The sequence below is a fragment of the Hyperoodon ampullatus genome (genome assembly GCF_949752795.1).
Source record: "Hyperoodon ampullatus genome assembly, chromosome: 12".
In the NCBI taxonomy this organism is placed as follows: domain Eukaryota; kingdom Metazoa; phylum Chordata; class Mammalia; order Artiodactyla; family Ziphiidae; genus Hyperoodon; species Hyperoodon ampullatus.
In genome coordinates, this window is record NC_136925.1 from 2,663,207 (window position 1) to 2,685,924 (window position 22,718).

Sequence of the window (22,718 nt, forward strand, 5' to 3'; positions counted from 1 at the left end):
AAAAAATAGTAATTTGAGGGTGGAGAAACATGGAAGACACCACTTTAATTAAGTGGTCAAGGTTAACCTCACTAGCGATAAGTCATGTCAATATCATACATCCCTTGCTATGATGCAATGAGAAAGGCACCTCACCTCTGTGTTATTCTACCCTAAAATCCACAATTCCAGTTTAGTCATGAAATTGACCAAACAGATTGAGGGAAATTATACAAAACACCTGATCATTACTCATCAAAAATCAAGATCATAAAAAAATGAAGGAAAGACTGAGAAACTGTCACATACTGTAGGAACTAAAGAAGATATAAAGACTAAATGCAATGTGCTACCTTGGATTTGGGTTAAATCCTAGATAAACAGTGGACTTCATTGGAAAAAATGATGAAATCTGAGTAAAGTCTGCAGTTTAGTCAATAATATTGTATTAATGGTAAATTCTTAGTTTCGACAAACGCAGTGTGGTTATGTAAAATGTAACCACATTAGGGGAAGCTGGATGAAGGGCATATGGGAACTCTCTGTACTATCTTTACAATTTTGTTATAGATATAACATTTTTCCAAAGTAAAAAGTTAAAAGTATCCGGTTCTTTTTCTTGCTGATTTCTCCTTAAATGATGCCTGGTGCTAATGCACAAATTTTTCACAATCTCATTTAACAGTGAAACTAAGATTGTACTCACATTTTGTACTCAAAATTGGAGAATTTTTTAGTACCTGCTGCACTAAAAATATCATCTCAAATATTCTGAGTGTTTACCCTGATGTTGGTATATGGATGAAATAAAACATAGGTTGTTCCCTGAATGCTTTGTAGACTAAGTGTCTATGAAAATTCAAAACAGGTATTGAAGCCCCCCTAAGACACACCATGCTGAAGAGGACCTCACTGTAATAGTACATAAAATGAAGGGCATACATGTTGTAAATACTTGAATTTCTCATACAACTAATATGTATTAAGCATTTGTAATATTTCAGCTACTCTGCTAGGTAGTATGGATACAGTGTTGAATGGAGGTTTACTGTTTGATGGACTGGACATGAAGATATTCATCCCTTTAGATTCTAAGGCCAAAAAGTAGTTTTCTTCATGACTTTCACAGTCTTACTAGCTTTCATCAGGAGCATCTATTTGAGATTAATCACTTTCAAACCAGAACTAGAAATATGAGGAAACTGCTTTTTCATTAAGCCTATTCAGAGGGCTCAGAGTCAATCTTTTCTTCATCTCCTTTCCGAAAATATGCTGATAAATAGAATATTTATTCATGCCCATCCAGCTTATTTCAATAGAAAGGCTACTTTGGGTGTTGCTTCAAAAGTATAAGGAACCAAGTGAATGATCTAGATAGTAGAAAAAAATTTGCCTGTTAAAGTCAGCTTTTACTTTTAAGGAGAAAGATCAATAAGAGAAATATTTGATGCCAAGCACAGTATTTCTTTACAGGAACAGTTTTCTTTACAATGAACAAGGTTTCATTTCAACTACATCATTTTTCTCTAGCGGAAGAGTTTCCATAATTACTAAACATATATAATTGGCTTAATTCTAAAGGCTTTAGACTGTGCTGTTATGCTAGTATTTATATACCATTATATGTTACCTTTACAGTTGTCGGGGAGAAAGTCAGGAAAAGCAGGGCTGACTAAAATTCTCAACCTCCTCTTAAAGACCAAGATTGAGTTACAATATTTCAGTATAAAAACCAAACAATAATTACTCTGTGTTTATATGTAGTATTTTATAACAAATATCAAAGAGCTTATTCTGGAATTGATTATTAGAAAAAAAAATTACACTCATAAAAGCATTTCATCTTTTTTTCTATGACTTGTGTATTAGCTTGGACTTTTAGCTGCCAGTAATAAGGACATAGGCCAGACTTCCTACAAGTTTAAAAAAAGAAGGCAGGGCATAGAGAGTTATCACATCTGAGTGCCTCAAACAATCCAAGGACAATTTCGGTCTGGTCCTGAGGATGTCTGCTTCTTTCTGCATGTCTGTTTCCTCTCTCTCTTCTCTAATCATGGTTTTCAATGGCATCAAGCTTGCCTTTGAACTTGGTGCTGCCAATTACTAGCTTTTTATTTCCCCTTGGAGAAATTATTTAATCTTTGTGTGTGTGTTTGTTAATATATGAAATAGGGATGAAAATAGTACTTACTTCACTGAGTTGCTGCAAAGATTGAATGAATTGCTTTGTGTAAAACACACAGAACAGTGACTGGCCTGGTAAACATTCTCCAAGTGTTAGGTATTATTTGTATTGTAAGGTCACCCCGAAAGCTTTTTCCATAGCCATTAATTAAGAAAATAAGGCAAATGAAGATTTTCCCAAAATAGTCCATTAAAAGATGAAGGTACCAAAACCACAATAACGTTTACCACCTAATTAAATTAGAAATATTAAAGCTCCATTTTGTAAAAAAAAAATATTCTATGAAGGCCTTGTGCTCTAGAATTTTTACAGAGCCATTCCAGATTGTTAGGCCACTGTTTTGCAGATAGCAAATGCCTTGCATATAGCTCTCTGAGTCATAGCAACCTTGAGACACCCCTGAGAGCCTATGAAAGTCTGGGTGCTAAAGTGTCCACTGGAAGTTAAGTGAAAAAATAAGAAGGGGAAGAAGACACTAAGGATGTGAAACAGATGTCTCGTTTGCTCTCGCCTCTGCCCAGAATGAGAAACTGGGGAGTAAGAATAAACAGAAGCTGATGTTTGTTCTGTTTTGTTTTTCTCCTTGTATTCCTCCCAGTTTTCTCTCTTACTGGTTCCAGTTCTTAATTTCTCCCATTTGAATAACTCTGCAGGAGAGACAAATAGGGCCTTAGGTTATCTCATTTCCAGTCTCCTAGCCATTGTCAAATCTTGCATTTGACCATATTGTTTGACCCTTAGTTTTGAAGCTAAACATATTTGAAGTATAGCAGAAAGAACGAACAAGTGAAAGAAAGAGGCTGGATGAACAAGTGAAAGAAAAAGGAATTTCAGTACAAGATACTCTTAGCGAATAGCTGGTTAAGAGAATAATTCTAGGTGAGAAAAGGGGGTGAAAGGAGGATAGTATGGTTGTTGCAGGCTATTTCAGATGTTTCATAAGATTTGACATGCCTAGGTTTTGAAGGGAAAGTTATAAAATTAGCCACACTTACAATAGCAAGGTACTGTTCAATCAACCTCATATGTATTAATTTATTTCACTCACAATAACCTTATACATAGTATCTTATGCCCGTTTCATATAAGGAAGCTGAGCCCAGAACAGTTAAGTAAGTTTTCTAAAGTCACACAGCTTGTAAGAGTCAGAGCCAGGACTTGAAAATCAGATAATCTAGTGAGCCCAAGACCTTTAACACTACCCCTTACTACTCTGATTTGGAAAATAACTGAATTAGAAGCTTAATTCTACAAAGCAAAACTCAAGAATTAAAATAAACACATTAAAGTAAATGTCATTAAGAATTTTTACAAAGTTCTATATCAGACTGAGAACATGATCTGTATAACTATATTTGCCAATATAAAAAGGGAAATAATTTGATATCACTACTGTACTTTACTGCAAGTTCTGAGATTAAAAGAGTGCTTGTGAAAAGAATAATTAGGGATTGTTCTTCTCTTATTTAAAGAAATAATACAGAATATTTTAGCCTTTGAGAATGAAAATATTCAACTAAACTAAGGTTCAGAGAAAATTTAACAAATGAAGACAAGATATTCAAAGTTCAGCCTTAAAGAAAAAGACTAAATACTTGAGGAAAAATAGCTCTCCATCATGACTAAGTAGGATTTATCTCAGATATGGAAGTCTGGATTAAAATTCAGAGATCTTTTACTGTGATATTTTATTGCTAAGAATCTATAGTGAAAACCAATAACCAGTCTCATTGCTAACAGTGAAAATATCAGAAGTGTGATGAACACTTGAGATTGTATTAAAATTAGGAAATAAAGATGCTCATCATGATATGAAACAGAAACTAGTCATATAACTTTTGAAAACTATAGACATAAAGGCACTAGAACCTCACCATCACCCACCAAATCAAGTAAAAGCTTTTAGAATTAATAAGATAATTTAGTAAATTTGTTGTTTATATAATACACAAACATCAACAGCTATCTTCTATTTCAGCAGGAATCAGTAAGACCCATCTCACAATAGCGACCATAATCCTAAAATATCTAAGATAAGCTTTCTTCAGAGGCCTGTAGGGGAAAAACTATAAAACTCTACTTTAAGAGAACACTTTAATAATTGGAAGAATATGCCAAATTTCTAGAAAATAAGGTTGAATATTTTGAAGATATCATCTAAGCAAATTAATTTTAGGTTTCATGAGTCTAATAAAAATTAAAATGAGATTTTTTTTGGAACTTGATGAAATTATTCTAAAGTTCATAAGCCCAATAATAGATAAAATGTTCTAAAATATTCTTAAAAAGATGATAGCTAAGGAGGAACTTGCACACAGGTATTAAAAGATACTGGGCAGCCATATTTTTATGGCTACTCGAATTTTGATATTTAGTAATAATTCATATATTTTATACTTATGATTTGTTTATTAAAAACATATTATCAATGAAAGTTTATCTAAATGATTCAAAAATATTAAAACAAAGTGACCAAAGATATAGCATGTAGAAAATGAGAATTTCAGGCATTATTGACTCACCAGATTATAAGTACATGGCACTTAGGGATAGTACACAGGGACAGGTCATGGCTGTTATTGCTGCTGCCACAACTCAGGCATCCACCATCTCTCAGTTGACTATTTTTTTTTCCATGGAAAGGCATTTTATTTTAAATACAGCAGTGTGTACATGTCAATCCCAAACTCCCAATATATTCCTCCTCTCCACCCTTCCCCCCGGTAACCATAAATTCGTTCTCTAAGTCTGAGTCTGTTTCTGTTTTGTAAATAAATTCATTTGTAACTTTTTAATTCTTTTTTAGATTCTGCGTATAGGTGATATCATATGATATTCGTCTTTGTCTGGCTTACTTCACTTAGTATGATAATCTCTGAGTCCATCCATGTTGCTGCAAATGGAATTATTTCATTCTATTTAATGGCTGGATAATATTCCATTGTATATATGTGCCACGTCTTCTTTATCCAATCCTCTGTCGATGGACATTTAGGTTGCTTCCATGTCTTGGCTATTGCAAACAGCTGTGCAATGAACACTGGTGTGCATGTATCCTTTTGAACCATGTTTTTCTCCAGATATATGACCAGGAGTGGGATTGCTGGATCATATAGTTGACTACTGTAACACCTTTCTAACTGGTCTCCTCAGTTCCTCCAATACATCGACCCCATAGGTGAGAAAGTCATCTGCACAAAAATTAAAATAAATTCTGTTGCTTGCAGGCTTAACAACCATCGCTGGTCCCTACTGGCTACCCAACTTCAATTTATCACGATGGCTCACTCTGTGGCTCTAACCTCCTTCACTCCAGCTGCACAGAATATCTCATTCACATTCTCCTCTTTATATCTGAGCAGTAATATCACTGTTCTGTGCACAGGATTTTTCTTCTGCCCAGTATGTGATTTGCAATATGCTATTTAAACACATCCCAGTGTTTCAGGTCTTCATTTAAAGATCAAATTTTTTGATATTTCATGGGAGGTCCACGAAGGCAGAGTCCTGATTATCACTGTATGCCCAATACCTAGACCAGTACTTGTCACATAGTAGGAGCTCAATAAAATATTTGTTACATGAATAAATAAATGAACATCTCCCATAGGTGTATAACATTGTATTATAATCACTTGCTTATCTTCTTTTATCCTAACTTACAGCAGGAATGTGGAGGTTTTTGGGGGGTGTGTTTTTTTTTTTTGGAGGGGTGATATTTGTTTCCTTGTTTGTTTATTTTAAATTTTCCATCAATGCCTGGACATATGGTCAGGGCTCAAAAAATATTTGTTAAAGAGTGAATAAATAAATAAATGAGATAATGTTACAGCAAAAGGACAAGCATTATTTACCTAACAAAACACTATGTATAGTAATTTCTTACTAAAAGACCAGAAACATATTTACATATTTAGAATTAATTTATATTTATTTTCTACTGCAAGTAATTGTGTCTAGTCAATTCTTTCATAGTCACCATTCTTTTTACATATTACCTTCAAAATGACAATTTTGACTTTCTAGCAGTCATTTTATACTGTAATGCAGATGTTGTAGGCACTGGTACCACATGACTTATTGTTTCATCTCTTGGGTTATCATTTTGAATTAATAAGGACCTTCTGGAGAACAGCTTTTCCTAAAAGCCCATTTACTGGACAGAATCTTGCATGAATTTTGATACTGCAATCATTTGTCAGGCACTTAGTATTACTTGTATACCTCCCCTCCCACCTTGGAATGCGTTTTCTGAGTAAACAAATCTATAAAGGAGAAATTGGGGAAACACCTAAAAACAGCATTTTGTGAAAACTCTCCATCATTTAACATATCTATAAATATAGACAGTCTAGTTACAAATCCCACATATGTCCTTTACAGCAATTTTCCTAAAATCTCCTATACAGAAAGAATGTATATGTTTGCTTCCTTTCTGTATAGTCACTTGAAAATAATATGATTGGATGTTTTTCAAAGGACTCTGCAATTAAAATTTGTCCTGAATTCATACTACTCAAATCGGTCCAAATTACTGACATTTACTGTATTTATAGGACTTGTGTAGCTTAATCACACTCTGATACAGATTGCTTTTTTATGTAGCAAGCTGTATTTTAAATGAGCAGCTTCAAAGATTTAGATGGTTTTGTTTTTAAACGTTCTGTTAAAGATAGGCACAACCATAATACGAGTTTAAATGTGAGATTAAGTTTGCTCAGTGAAGTAGAGAGAAAGCAAATAAACTTAGGAAATTTTACATGGGCAGACAGCAGTGTCTGCATTCTTTTATCTCAGATGAATGTGAATTCTCACTTAACACTTCCATGATGATAAAATTAATCAGTAAATGCCTTCAAATCATTACCATTGACATATACCACTTTCTCACCTAAAGTCTAAGAATCTGGTGCCTATTAAAAATGAGAGGGAAAAAGACCTTCTGGAAGTAGCTCATGTTCTAGGAACAAATATAATGGAATGTAGCATATTATTTGGCAAAATCCTTTGAGGACACTCACATTTGGTATTGATTTTATTTATTTATCGACCTATTTCTTAAATTTTCCCTCAGTTTTCTTAATTTTTTGAAGAATACTTATTTTCCTATGCGTGTGCCTTAAACAGCTAGAGGACTTGGGCTGCCTATGTCTATTACTTTACAACAAACCCATTTTTGCCCTTTTTCTAGTCATATAACTGGATTTAGCATAGAAATACACACAGAATACACAAACACAGTCGTGACAGAAAATGCTTACACTAACAAGAATTGAACTAAAGGCATCTATTTACTTTTTTAAAATGCAAAATGTCATAGGAATTATTAACTATTTCAAATGTTGCTAACAGCATACATACAACTACTATTCCCTTTAAGCAAATGAGAAGTACTAGGCCTCTTATCTTCTGAAATTATGAAATGCCATTCTCACCCTTCCTTGGTGTCTACGTCTGGCCTCTATTTTTGCAGCCCTGAAAGATTGCTACCCCTCAAGCACTGAGTCAGTTGAACTGAGAATTTATTTGAACTGAATTTATTTATATTGGCTTTTGTTACCTTAGCATATGGGAAAAGCAAAAACTACCAGTAGCTATCGACACCAGAAGCCTTGATGACAAATCAGAAAAAAATATATCTGTTAATGATCAAAGAGTAACTTCTACCAATATACCAAAAATGCCTCAAAGTACGATAAAGGTTTCTTTTGCTTTATGTCCCTATTTATCTGTACATGGTAGCCAAATCCCCTAAATGGATTATCTGTGTGGAATGAGTTAAATCCTGCAGTGTTCCTATTTGCCTTGATACTGATTCTCTTGATAATTTCTCAGATTCATACCAATTAAGAATCAAACGTGAACACAAGGATAATGCAACACAATTCTGTTGCACTGATGAATTACATTGATTTCAAATGTCACCAAAGGGGCCAAAAACAAGACAGTAGGTGACAACATTCAGATTAATCCAACAGGGTCGATGAACCTGCACCTGGGACCAGGTGACATATTCAGGACTTGTCTGTGCTGAAACCAGGTGTCCTGCCTCATTTCTGTTACAGAAAAGCCAAGACGAAGAGCTTGAGATTGTGTTCTCCTGGAGCCTACATACCTCAGCACGGTGGCCACAAACCCCTATAGCAATTTCAAATAGTGACAAATCAGCAGATCTCAGAACGGGGCTTAGGACAAAGTCATCAGCACCAGCTGATTCGACAGATTCACATCTGAACTCAAACTGATGGAAAAATCCGATTTAACCCCTTGTGAAGGAGCTTCTAAGATTTCATAACAGCACCTTCTTCTAAAAGCTAGGAAAAAAAAAAGTGCCTGGACAAAGCTTTTGAAGTAAGCAGTGAACGTCAATATTGCTAACAGTCAAACCCCGGCAACTTGAACTTGGCAAAAAACTTTGTTGAGAAAGTGAGCATTGCTGAAAAGGGGTTTTGGCTGCTGTACAAATTTCTTGTTTTTTTCTTTTCGCACTTGATACACTGAAAATAGACATAGAAAACCCTTGGTTGAACCAAATAAACCCTGTGTATATCAGATTATTAGTCTCCTGTGTGCCTTCCGGGTGCATTTTTGAGGGTAGCATCCATCTTAAGGCATTTGAAAATTAGGACTTTCTCATGAATGTGGTAAAAATGGAATTTATAACAAGGTCACTAATGGAATGTATTTGCATGATTCATTTATCCTTTTATAGGATATGCATGGCCAGACACAGGGTGTTATCTAGAGCGTTTCTAAAATTACTTCTCTGGGGCTTTTGTCCAGCTTTAAGAAACTTCAAAGAAAAAGTAAGTAAGACATATTTCTTCTGGGTGACTTTAAAAACAGGTAAATGATTTTTAAATGAAAGAAAGATAATCTCTTGGGGATTGTGTTTATGAGTCTGCACTTTAACAAGTATTTCAGATGGCAGTAACAGAAAAATTAGGGAAAAAATCAAATTTACATGAAGACTTTAAACTTATAAATCTCCAGAAAGATGTTTTATGTATTAGGAAAACATAAGGAACTGTTCCTTTATATAGTCTATGTTTGAATGGTAACTATAACTGGAAAATAAAACAAACTAAAACCTTGTTTCAATTTTAAGCAGCAATTTGAGCTGGCAATGCCTTCTTCCTTATAATGAAGCCAGTTTCCACCCCCCACCCCTTCCAGTTAGTGAGTTTCAAGGAAAGCCTTGAGCCAAATATATAAAACTTCTACAGGCTACTTAAACATTTTATAATCTCTTAAAGAATTTATAACTCTAAATTTATAATGAACAAAAGATAGCCTGTTGGTGCTCTAACTCTCTAGGTGTAAGACCATTCTCCCTCTGCATTTTAATGTTTTATCTGCAGCTGGACAGTCAGTCATCACCAACACTGACCCTACCTATCATCATTCACATGGAGAAAATGAATTCATGGCACAAATTATAGGAGAGCCCAGGCAAACTGCTGATTTTCTTGATCAAATTCAGGATCATATTTTATTTCCTTCTTAGTATGAAAGTGTGGTTGCTTTCTCATGATACGAAGCTTGAGAGAGGAGGTCATAAAAAAAGAAATGAAGGTTACGGTCAAGCTCAAGTTCAACTGTACTTCAAAATGAGTTGGGCGTGTGCCTCAGGCTCTCGGGCATCTGATAAACCCGGAATAAGGAACATCGGCCCTCCCAGTTCCTTGGTGCTACTAGGAGCAAGTCTCAGTAGGGAACAACCTTGACAGATGAAAGTCACAGGGAGGGAAGGGGCTGCATTTAGCCTCACCTCCACAGCCTAGCGGGACATCAGAGCCCTGGGGCATATGTCTTCAAAAATAACTGAAAATAGGATGAAAGCAGATAGAGCTACAAAATGGAGATGGCCGATGGTAGGGGTCTTTTTTTTGGGGGGGGGCGGTGCTTTCTAGACCCAAAGTCGACCTGTAAATATTCATGATGTCAACTTTGCCATGTGTACTTCTGGGACCCAAGATGTGTGGCACCTACTTTAACCCACAACAAAGAATTTTGGTGCCCTTGGCCCTGGGAAGAGAGTTTAAACACTGTTTGCTGTTCGGTCTTTGCCTAAAACTTGGTTGAAACATTTGATATCTGAAAGCGTTGGTTGAAAAGATAGTTAAATATCCATTTCTCCAGCTTTACCTCTGTTTCAAGTTCTATCAGAAGAGAGCAGTGTTCCTAGATTACCTTAGCTTCTTGCAGAAACGTCTTCTGAACGTTAAGATTTAATGTGATGCCCTCGGCTTTTGTAGAGGTGAAATTAAAACCTTGGGTATTTAACTGCCTACTCATTGTCCTCTTTGTAAGAATCCCCATGATAAATTCCTCCTAGGCTTCAGTCAGGAATTATTTTTCTTCAGATAGATTTTAATACTATTTTTATGGGGCAGAGAGAAATTAAATAAACCAATCTGCTTCTCTTTTGAAACTGGCTTCCAAATTCACTGTGCAGCCACAGTAACAAAGCCATTTTAAATTCCTGTTATAATGGACTAGCTCTCTCTCCTTCTCCCTTTCCAGTGTTACTCATACCTGAGATCTATAGATTATCTGTCTCAAAGCTACCTAGAAGGCCTTTGAAAAACACAGGTCCCTGAACCACACCCCCGAGATTCTGATATAGTAGTTCTCAAAAGGGAAATAGTAATGTGCATTTTATTCAAACAGGCCTCATGCCTTAAGATGTAATGCCATTCTCCCTTTGCATCTTGATGTTTCATAAAAACTCGGGTTATTATGTACTCCTGAGTTTGAACCATTTCTAAGTGGTTCTGATTGGTCTTTTAGTAATGTTAGGGGATTCAGTTCTTTATTTTTTCCTAATCAAACAATATGACTGATTTGAAATATTCATGCACACATATACAGTCTTCTTTTTTTTTTTTTTTTTTTGTCCAAACAGGTAAGATGATGAGGTAACAGATGGCCAGAGGGAAGGAATAAACACACAAAAAGAACTGTTGTGGAAATGTGTAAAACTCACACAAAAATGTGTTGCTTATCAGTAAATCCAAATTAAGAAAAATACATACATAGAAAACCAAGGAATTCTGCAGAAAATCTAGCATGTCTTTTGCAGAAAGGGATAAGACTTCAGACCTCTAGTTTTCAGGTACTTAATGCCAGGATCTCTAATTATTTTAGTTTTTTTTTTCTTTAAAGCTTTTTCATGCAAATGAGTTTGTTTGGGTTGTAAACTAATTGCAGGGGTTTGATTACCAGATAGTTTCTAACTTGCCTCCGCAAATGGTTTTTACAAACATGAAAACCAGGGTATAGCTGATTTAGTGAACCCCATTGGTAAAAACCTGAGATATCTTTACGACAACGTATTTTTTTCTAGCACAATTAATGATTCTGCCCAGTTTGAACACAATCTAAACATATAGAAAGTTAGTATATAATTCACTTGGCCAAACAAATCTTTAAAATTTGTTAACTTTTAAACAAATTTTCAAAATCAAGGGATTGTGTTAAAGAAATGAAGGATTCTTTACAGCATTGTCAAAAGTATAAAATAGGTAATATAGACTAAATTTATTTTTTAAAATATGCAAATGCAATCTGATATATTCTTTATCAAACTAACCTTTCTTTTTTGTAGACTTCATGTACCAAAATATCTCACATGTCCGTAGAGAATGACATAAAAACAAACAGCCCTAACTTGTGGTCACAACTTGCCAATTGAGTTTGAAAATGCATACAAAATAAAAAGGTGGCAGTTAATTGGTTTTCAAATTTCTATTTAGACTTTTGAAAAATATGGTAGATGAGCACAAATATTCAACCTCCTTTGATGATAACTAACAGAAATAACCAAAATGGTAAAAACATACTATAATTATAATTTTTAAAACTCCAGCGACACTGAAAACTAGGGAAGGTGCCACCTATAGGCCACAGAATTCAAGAAATTTCTGCTTTATATAGTGTAAGTAGAACCAGGTGGAATGAAGATATTTAGAAGCAACTCAAAACTCACTTTCCTACAAAAACTCACTTTGCCTCACAAGCAAACAGCAGGCAGACCAGGAGAAGCCCAATTAATTTTCCTATTTTTAAGAGGCAAAGGTCAGGGAGCCCTTAGAGAAGGAAGAATTCCTGTCACTGCTGTAAATCAGCATCAGCTGAGTGAGGAAATGCCCAGGCAAGCCCAGCTATGCCTCAAGGAAAGCCAGCTCCTTGCTGGTTTGTCAATGGATTTTACTGTTGGATGAAGCCATTTCCTAAAACAGAAAGCACTAAAACTTATAATCAGAGAATATTTAGAAAATAACAACAATGAAAAATGTTCCACATAAAAATGTTGAGAGGCAGCCAAACTTACTCTCAGAAAAGAAATACTAACACACACTATTTTCGTGGTTAAACAGGGAGGAATAAAAATAAATTAACTAAATATCCAACTCAATAAATTAGGACTGGAATAATAAAATAAACCCAGGATATGCAGGAGAAATAAATAGCAACTAATATTTGAGTTTATTCTTCTAGTTTTTGTATATAGGATTTCACTTAATCTTCCCTACCACCCAAGAAAATAGATACTAATAATATTATGTTAAAGATGAGGAAACTGAGATGTTCAGAGCTGAATTTTAAAAATGCAGAAGTGGAATAATCAATAAATAAAAATACTTAGCTATTAGTAAAAATAAACACAGAAATAGAAATTATAGATACCCATTATTAGGAATACAAAAGATGATACAATTACAGATACAAAGCTATTCATAAAGTTTTTTTTTTTTTAATTTATTTATGCTGCATTGGGTCTTCGTTTCTGTGTGAGGGCTTTCTCTAGTTGCGGCAAGCAGGGGCCACTCTTCATCACGGTGCACGGGCCTCTCACTGTTGCGGCCTCTCTTGTCGCGGAGCACGGGCTCCGGACGCACAGGCTCAGTAGTTGTGGCTCACGGGCCCAGTTGCTCCACGGCGTGTGGGATCCTCCCAGACCAGGGCTCGAACCCGTGTCCCCTGCATTAGCAGGCAGATTCTCAACCACTGCACCACCAGGGAGGCCCCTATTCATAAAGTTTTAAAGAAGATGTGGTACACATGTACAATAGAATACTACTCAGCCATAAAAAAGAATGAAATAATGCCATTTGCAGCAACATGGATGGACGTAGAGATTATCATATTAAGTGACATAAGTCAGAAAGATAAAGACAAATATATATGATATCACTTATATGTGGAATCTAAAATATGACACAAATGAACTTATCTACAAAACAGAAACAGACTCACAGACATAGAGAACAGACTTGTTGTTGCCAAAGGGGAGAGGGGTCGGGGAGGGATGGATTGGGAGCTTGGGATTAGCAGATGCAAACTATTATGTATAGAATGGATAAATAACAAGGTCCTAATGTAGAGCACAGAGGACTATATTCAATATCCTGTGATAAACCATAATGGAAGAGAATATGACAAAGTATTCATATATATATTATAACTGAATCACTTTGCTGTACAGCAGAAATTAACACAACATTGTAAATCAACTATACTTCAAAAAAATAAAGTTTTAAAAAGATATCTATAAATTTTAAGAGGATATTATGTTTAGAGGGCATAGTCAAGATGGTGGTGTGGGAAGACACCGAGTTAGCGTCTCCCCACAACTAGGGCACCTGCTGCCCACTGGTGGGGGACCCTGATGCCCAAGGAGATGGGAGAAACCCCAAGTGAACTGGTAGGATGTGGGGAGACAGAGGGGGGAGGTGAAGTGGAGGCCAGACAGGATCAGTTCCCTTGAGGCCAGGGTGATCAGGAGAGGTAGATGGAAGGGGCCCTCTGGGAGGAGCAGGAGAGGAGCGGAGGGTGCTTACCCCACCCACTCAGCCCCGGGATCCTACTGAGCTTCCAGGCCAGTTGCCTGCCTTCAAGGCTCCAACCTCACCCCCAGCCACATTGGCCCTAGGGGCACAGGAAGGAGGTCGAGGGGAGTTCAGGATAGGGCAGCAGGAGGGACCATGTGGGAGGAGTGGGAGAGGAGGAGAGGGTGATTGCTCCTCCCACTTGAGCCCTCAATACATAAGGCAAATGCTAACAACCATGAAAAGAGAAATCGACAGTAACACAATAACAGTAGGAGACTTTAACATGCCACTTACAACAATGGATGGATCATCTGAACAGAAAATAAATAAGGAAACACAAGCTTTAAATGACACAATAGACCAGATAGATTTAATTGATATTTACAGGACTTTCCACCCGAAAGTGGCAGAATACACTTTCTTCTCAAGTGCACATGGAACATTCTCCTGGAGAGATCACATCTTGGGTTACAAATCAAGCCTTGGAAAATTTAAGAAAATTGAAATCATATCACGCATCTTTTCTGACCACAACACTATGAGATTGGAAATCAATTACAGGAAAATAACACAAATACAAGGAGGCTAAACAGTGTGCTACTAAATAACCAAGAGATCACTGAAGAAATCAAAGAAGAAATAAAAAAATACATAGAAACAAATGACAACAAAAACACGATGACCCAAAACCTATGGGATGCAGCCAAAGCAGTTCTAAGAGGGAAGTTTATAGCAATTCAATCTCACCTCAAGAAACAAGAAAAATCTCAAATAAACAATGTAACCCTACATTTAAAACAACTAGAGAAGGAAGAACAAAGAAAACCCAAAGTCAGTAGAAGGAAAGAAATCATAAAAATCACAGCAGAAATAAATGAAATAGAAATGAAGAAAACAATAGTAAAGATCAATAAAACTAAAAGCCGGTTCTTTGAGAAGATGAACATCGATAAAGCCTTACCCAGACACATCAAGAAAAAAAAGGAGAGTATGCAAATCAATAAAACAAAATGAAATGAAATGAAATTAGAAATCAGAATGAAAATTAGAAATGAAATGAAAATTAGAAATGAAAAAGGAGAAATCACAACTGACACCACAGAAATATAAAAGATTATAGGAGACTTCTACAAACAACTATGTGCCAATAAAATGGACAACCACAAAGAAATGGACAAATTCTTGGAAAGGTACAATTTTCCTAGACTGAACAAGGAAGAATCAGAAAATATAAACAAACCTATCACAACTAATGAAATTGAAAGCATAATTAAAAATCTTCCAACAAACAAAAGTCAAGGACCAGATGGCTTCACAGGCGAATTCTATCAAACATTTAGAGAAGAGGTAACAGTGATCCTTCTCAAACTCTTCCAAAAAATTGCAGAGGGAGAAACACTCCCAAATTAATGCTACAAAGTCACCATCACCCAGATACCAAAATCAGAAAAAGATATCACAAAAAGAGAAAATTATAGACCAATGTCACTGATGAACATAGATGCAAAAATCCTGACCAAAATACTAGCAAACAGAATCCAACAACACATTAAAAGGATCATACGCCATGATCAAGTGGGATTTATCACAGGAATGCAAGGATTCTTCAACATAAACAAATCAATCAATGTGATACACCGTATTAACAAATTAAGGAATAAAAAACATATGATCATCTCAATAGATGCAGAAAAAGCTTTTGATAAAATTCAACACCCATTTATGATAAAAACTCTCTAGAAAATGGGCATAGAGGGAAACTAGCTCAACATAATAAAGGCCATATATGAGAAATCCACAGCAAGCATCATACTCAATGGTGAAAAACTGAAAGCATTTCCACTAAGATGAGGAAAAAGACAAGGATGTCCATGCTCACCACTCTTATTCAACATAGTTTTGGAAGTCTGAGCCACAGCGATCAGAGAAGAAAAAGAAATAAATGGAATACAAATTAAAAAAGAAGTAAAACTGTCACTGTTTGCAGATGACATGATACTATACATAGAGAATCCTAAAGATGCCACCAGAAAACTACTAGAGCTAATCAATGAATTTGGTAATGTTGCAGGATACAAAATTAATGCACAGAAATCTCTGGCATTCCTATACACCAACAACAAAAAATCAGAAAGAGAAATTAAGGAAACAATCCCATTTACCATCTCAACAAAAAGAATAAAATACCTAGGAATAAACCTGCCTAAGGAGGCAAAAGACGTGTACTCAGAAAACTATAAAACACTGATGAAAGAAATCAAAGATGACATAAACAGATGGAGAAATATACCATGTTCTTGGATTAGAAGAATCAATATTGTGAAAATGACTGTACTACCCAAAGCAATCTACAGATTCAGTGAAATCCCTATCAAACTACCAATGGCATTCTTCACAGAATTAGAACAAAAAAAATTTTACAGTTTGTTTGGAAACATAAAAAAAACCCCAATAGCGAAAGCAATGTTGAGAAAGAAAAACAGCTGGAGGAATCAGGCTCCCTGACTTCAAACTATACCACAAAGCTACAGTAATCAAGACAGTATGGTACTGGCACAAAAACAGAAATATAGATGAATGGTACAGGATAGAATGCCCAGAGATAAACCCACACACATATGGTCACCTCATTTTTGACAAGGGAGGCAAGAACGTACAATGGAGAAAGAACAGCCTCTTCAATAAGTGGTGCTGGGAAAACAGGACAGCTACATGTAAAAGAATGAAATTAGAACACTCCCTAACACCATACACAAAAATAAACTTCAAATGGATTAAAGACCTACATGTAAGACCAGACACTGTAAAACTCTTAGAAGAAAACATAGGAAAAACACTCCTTGACATAAACCACAGCAAAATATTTTTTGATACACTTCCTAGAGGAACAGAAATAAAAACAACAATAAACAAATGGGACTTAATTAAACTTAAATTCTTTTGCACAACCAAGGAAACAATAAATAAGACAAAAAGACAACCCTCAGAATGGGAGAAAATATTTGCAAATGAAAAAACAGACAAAGGATTAATCTCCAAAATATACAAACAGCTCATGGAGTTCAATATCAAAAAAACAAACAATCCAATTATCCAATTAAAAAATGGGCAGAAGACCTAAATAGACATTTCAGCAAGGAAGACATACAGATGGCCAAGAGGTATGTGAAAAGATGCTCAACATCACTAATTGTTAGAGAAATGCAAATCAAAACTACAATGAGGTATCACCTCACAGCGGTCAGAATGGCTATTATCAAAAAATGTAGAAACAATAAATGCTGGAGAGGGTGTTGTGAAATGGAACACTCCTGCACTGTTGGTGGGAATGTCAATTGATACAGCCACTATGGAGAGCAGTATGGAGGTTCCTTAAAAGCCTAAAAATAGAACTACCATATGACCCATCAATCCCACTACTGAGCATACACCCTGAGAAAACCATAATTCAAAAAGAGACATGTACCACAATGTTCATTGCAGCGTCATTTACAATAGCCAGGACATGGAAGCAACCTAACTGTCCATCGACAGATGAATGGATAAAGAAGATGTGGCACATATATACTATGGAATATTAGTCATAAAAAGAAATGAAATTGAGTTATTTGTAGTGAAGTGGATGGACATAGTGTCTGTCATACAGAGTGAAGCAAGTCAGAAAGAGAAAAACAAATACTATATTCTAACACATATATATGGAATCTAAAAAAAAAAAAATGGTACTGATGAACCTAGTTGCAGGGCAGGAATAAAGAGATAGACATAGAAAATGGAGTTGAGGACACAGGGTTGGGGGGGGAAGCTGGGGCAAAGTGAGAATAGCATCAACACATATACACTACTGCTACCTAGGACAGGAAGATCAGCTCGGTGCTTTGTGAAGACCTAGAGGGGTGGGATAGGGAGGGTGGGAGGGAAGCTCAAGAGGGAGGGGATATGGGGACATATGTATGCATATGGCTGATTCACTTTGGTGTACCACAGAAACCAACACAGTTTTGTGAAGCAATTGTACTCTAATAAAGATGTATTAAAATAAATAAACAAACAAATAAATAAAATGTTTGAGATCAGCAATATTCAGAGGAAGCATATTACCATTGACCAAGCAGAAAGGACTTCGGAAATCTCTTTGCTCTGCTCTGTGACCTCGTTGTCCAATTCTTCTCTCATGAAGAAAGAATTTAACCTTCAGGAAGGATGGTCCGGAAATTTTCTCTGCATTGTAACAGTGATTTCAGCAGATGCAGTCTTGACTCTCTTACTTGCTAAATGGCAGGATATACAGTTTTTAAGTGTATCTGAAGGCTCCAAGGAGGGTCCTGAATACTCTCAACGTAAATAAAGAGTAGAGAGGGATCGCCCCCTCATTCTGGGTGGGGAGAGCTGACCCAAGATGCTCTCATCACTGATCTCATTTGCATGGCTGCCAACTGCCCTGTTAGGAGAAGTACCTGAAGGCTTCCTGGGCTGTCAGGGAAGGAATTTGATCACAAACTCTCTGGTGACTTGAGAGATTGAACTGTTTGTATACTTATTGGCTAATGGCACATTATCTTCTACATAGTGCCTGTTCAGATCTTGCCTATTTTTGGTCTGGTTTGTGTTTTTCAGGGAGTGTCTCTTGAACAAGGGTCAGAAAACTACATCCTGCTGACCGGCTGCCTGTTTTTTAAAATAATGTTGAATCAAAAGATGCCTGTTAAGAACCTTCCTACACTGTTGGTGGGAATGAAAATTGGTGCAGCCACTATGGAAAACAGTATGGAGTTTCCTTAAAAACCTAAAAATAGAGTTGCCATATGATCCAGCAATCCCCTTCCTGGGCACATATGTGGCAAAACTATAATTCAAAAAGATACATGCACCCCAATGTTCACAGCAGCACTATTCACAATAGCTAAGACATAGGAACAACCTAAATGTCCATTGACAGATGAATGGATAAAGAAGATGTGGTATATATATACATATATATATATATATATATATATATATATATATATATAATGGAATATTAGTCAGCCTTAAAAATAACTAAATAATGCCATTTGCAGCAACATAGATGGTTCTCAAGACTTTCATAATAAGTGAAGTAAGCCAGACAGAGAAAGACAAATACCATATGATATCACTTATCTGTGGAATCTAAAATATGACACAAAGAACTTATCTATGAAACAGAAACAGACTTACAGACATAGAGAACAGACTTGTGGTTGCCAAGGGATAGGGGACACGGGGCAGGGATGGATTGGGAGTTTGGGATTAGCAGATGCAAACTGTTATATATAGAATAGATAAACAACAAGGTCCTACTGTATAGCATGGGGAACTATATTCAATATCCTGTGATAAATCATGGTGAAAAAGAATATGAAAAAAGAATGTGTGTATATATATATGTATGTATGTATATGTATAACTGAATCATGTTGCTGTACAGTAGAAATTAACACAACATTGTAAATCAGCTATACTTCAATAAAATAAATTTTAAAAAGAGGCTATTATGCTTAACTCTCAATCTTGAAAGTAGTAAAGAAATTGATGAACTTTCTAGTAAAATGTAAATCACCAACTTTGGCTCAAGAAAACATAAATAAAAGCAACTATACTCCAATAAAAGATATTAAGATCAAAGAATTGAAAATATTGTGAATAAATGCTTCAAAATAATGATACAGTCCTGGATGGGTTTTAAGGATGGATGGGTGAAGAATCAATTCTTATAGGCTCACTTCTCACTGCTACACTCTCTTACCCCCTCCTGATTTCTTTCAAATTTGAGAGAACAAATAATTTCCAGGCTAAGATGGTTCCATTTCTAAGCCAAGTCATGGGACTGAATAATATATATATATATATATATATATATATATATATATATATATATATATATATATATATATATATATATATATATATATATATATATATATATATATATTTCCTTAAAAGCTTACTCCTTACCCAGGTACTACATTAAATGGTAATAAAGGAATGCAGAAGGTATGTACCTAAAACTACACACTAAATAGTAGGAAAGCTAAAAGCAGATGAGGATTTTCAACACATTTCTAGAAGAATTAAAGTGAATTATGTGTTTACCAGTGGGGCAAAGCTGAATTAAACTGGCCTGAGGCAGTTAGTGCAAGGAAAGAGGCCAACCTGCCTGGGAGAACAGAGAGGGTACAAGCTCATGGTTGGCAGGGGCAACAGAAAGCAGCAGGCACACGTGGGGTATTTATAGCCAGACTGATTGAAATTCAAAATATGAACAAATGGATTCCTCTACTCAATTATCCTTCCTCCATCCCCATCACCTGTACACACAGAAGAGTTGGGAGTCAGGTATCACTATAAGTAAAGCTTCTGAAAAAAGAATGAGAAGAGAGAAAAGGAAAAACAAAGAGGAGAAGAAAGGAGAGAGAAGGGGAGATAGAGAAAAAGAGAGAAAAAGGAAAAATGATAGCACAGTTCTCTGGGGAAAAATAGGGCAGGTTTAGGGTAGATATTCTTGTCCTCAAGCCCTCTTTTTTTGGCCCTTGAGGATCACCCCGTTTCACTGAGGGAGCCCTGCCCACCTTTTCTGAGGCAGTTGCTGTCAGTTGACAAACTATCCAGATCCACGAGGCCTCATTCAGCTCTCAGTGGCTTTATTCCTAAAGTATGAATGGCTAATCCACAATCATCAGAATTTGAAAAAAGAGATGTTTCAACAACATGAAAGAGAAAGACCGAGAGAGAGATACAAACTGAAAAATTATAGCAGAGGAAAGAGCAGTAGTTTGGAGAACGGGAGAGAAAAAAAAAATTCTCAAAATCAAGTTCTTCTATAGATTCCCTATAGAAGGTCATGTAAGTGCAAAGTCCTCAACAGTCAATAGATAATGTCTACGCTAATGAATGAAGGAATATTATTCAGCAATATGGAGGAAACTTTGAGAAACTGAAACAGAAATGGATAAAAGAGGTTGCCTCTGGGAAAGAAGACTCAGGAAGAGGAGGAGGAATGAAAAAGAAAATGGGTAAATTTTATTAAAAGCCCTAAATTTGTGTCTGTGCACTTGTGTTAGTTTGATAAAAATGCAATTTTTGAAAACCTATTTAAGAAACATTAAACAAGGTAGGAAGTTTTGCAATAACTTTTTGAAGCTAGAATAACCCTGACATTGATAAAGATGAAGTAATATTTAAATTGCCAACCAGTACACTTATGAATATAGATGAGGAAATCCTAAATAAAATATAGTATTGTTAAATTGGGACTCAAAATAGTATTTTAAAAATTAATATAGTGTGACCAAACATGGTTTCTTCTTGAAATGCATGGTTGATTTAATATTTGAGAATATATTAACACAGTGTATCATATAAAGAGGGTGAAAGAGAAAAACAGCAGGTCATCATGCAAGATTACAAAATGGTATTCGATAATATTAAATAACCTTTTTGATAAACAAAAGAACTCTTAGGATAATAGAGCATCTACAATATCACCTAGCTCAGGTTAATCACGTGCCCTTTCATTTCCTTATTCAAAAACTACACTTTTGCGTTAGTTCCCGCCCACTTGGACCTCCCTCCCATCCCCCCATCCCTCAATCCCACCCATCTAGATCACAGAGCCCCAAGCTGAGCTCCCTGTGCTATACAGCAGGTTCCCCCAGCTATATATGTACACATGGTCGTGTACATGTGTCAATCTTAACCTCCCAATTCTTCCCACCCTCCCCTTTCCTCCCACCCCGTGTCTGTCCTCTACATCTGCATCTCTATTCCTGCCCTGCAAATAGGTTCACGACATTGTAAAGCAAGTATACTCCAATAATAATTGTAAAAAATCCAACGTCTAATTGTTTTAAAATAAATAAATAAATAAAATGTCACATTATGGAAAAAACAAAATACAATTGAGTATAGTACCATCCTGTGGTGGTGATTTAACAGTGAAGGAAACAGACTAAATCCTTGAACTTGGGGGATTTACCTTCTAGTGAGTAAGGTGGCAAACCATTAAGTGCCATAATTGCTGGTTGTGTTAAATTTAAAATAAAATACCTAAAACAGAGAGAGAGGCACTGAGGTTTCTATTTTAGATGAATTGATGAGGCTCTGATTTGCTGAAGCAGTGACACCTGAGGAGCGGGTGTGCCATGTGATTACCTGGGGTACAAACATTTCAGGCAACTGCACAGCACGGGCTTTTTTGGGATGAATGAGGGGAAGAGTGACAGTGGAGAGATTTGAGAGAGATCCAGGTGCCAGATCACGTACGGTTTAATACCACACTGAGGGGAACTCCCTGGTGATCCAGTGGTTAGGACTTGGCGCTCTCACTGCCAGGGCCCAGGTTCAATCCCTGGGTCAGGGAATTAAGATCCCGCTAGCCACGCACTGCACCAAAAACCAAAACCAAAACCAAAACAAAACATCACACTGAGGACTTGCTGGATCAATTAATCCATATTCCAAATGGCAGCACAGCAGTCCTGCCCCTCTTACGAGAGGTCTCTTGATCTCTGAAGAGTTTCTCTTTTAAAAAAAAAAAAAGCTAATTAATGCTTTGGCCCATATTTCTGCCTTCTTTCTGTTCCAGGAGTCTCTCTCACTTGTTTCTCCCAAGCTATGCCTAATGTCATCTGTCTACTGCTTTAAAGTCACCTGTGCTATCCCCCCAACTCTCCATTGCCAGCCTGCCCAATCTGCAC